This window comes from Arachis duranensis, chromosome 3, assembly GCF_000817695.3.
Source record: "Arachis duranensis cultivar V14167 chromosome 3, aradu.V14167.gnm2.J7QH, whole genome shotgun sequence".
NCBI lineage: Eukaryota > Viridiplantae > Streptophyta > Magnoliopsida > Fabales > Fabaceae > Arachis > Arachis duranensis.
In genome coordinates this window covers 88,968,438-88,968,715 of record NC_029774.3, presented here as the reverse complement: position 1 = coordinate 88,968,715, position 278 = coordinate 88,968,438, and positions in this window count along the sequence as shown.

The window sequence follows — 278 nt, the reverse complement described above, 5'->3', positions numbered from 1 at the left end:
ACGCTCAATCATTCCCACTAGCAACCGGTCCGAAGTTACCATAGACTGGGCTATCATGATTCATAGCATCATGATTGGAGAAGGAATAGAAGTTCATGAGGTTATAGCTCAAGAACTTTATAAGGTGGCGGACAAGTCCTCTATCTTGGCAAGGTTAGCCTTTCCTCATCTCATTTGTCACCTCTGTTATTCAGTTAGAGTTGACATAGAGAGAGACATCCCTATTGATGAGGACAAGCCCATCACTAAGAAGAGGATGGAGCACACAAGAGACCCCA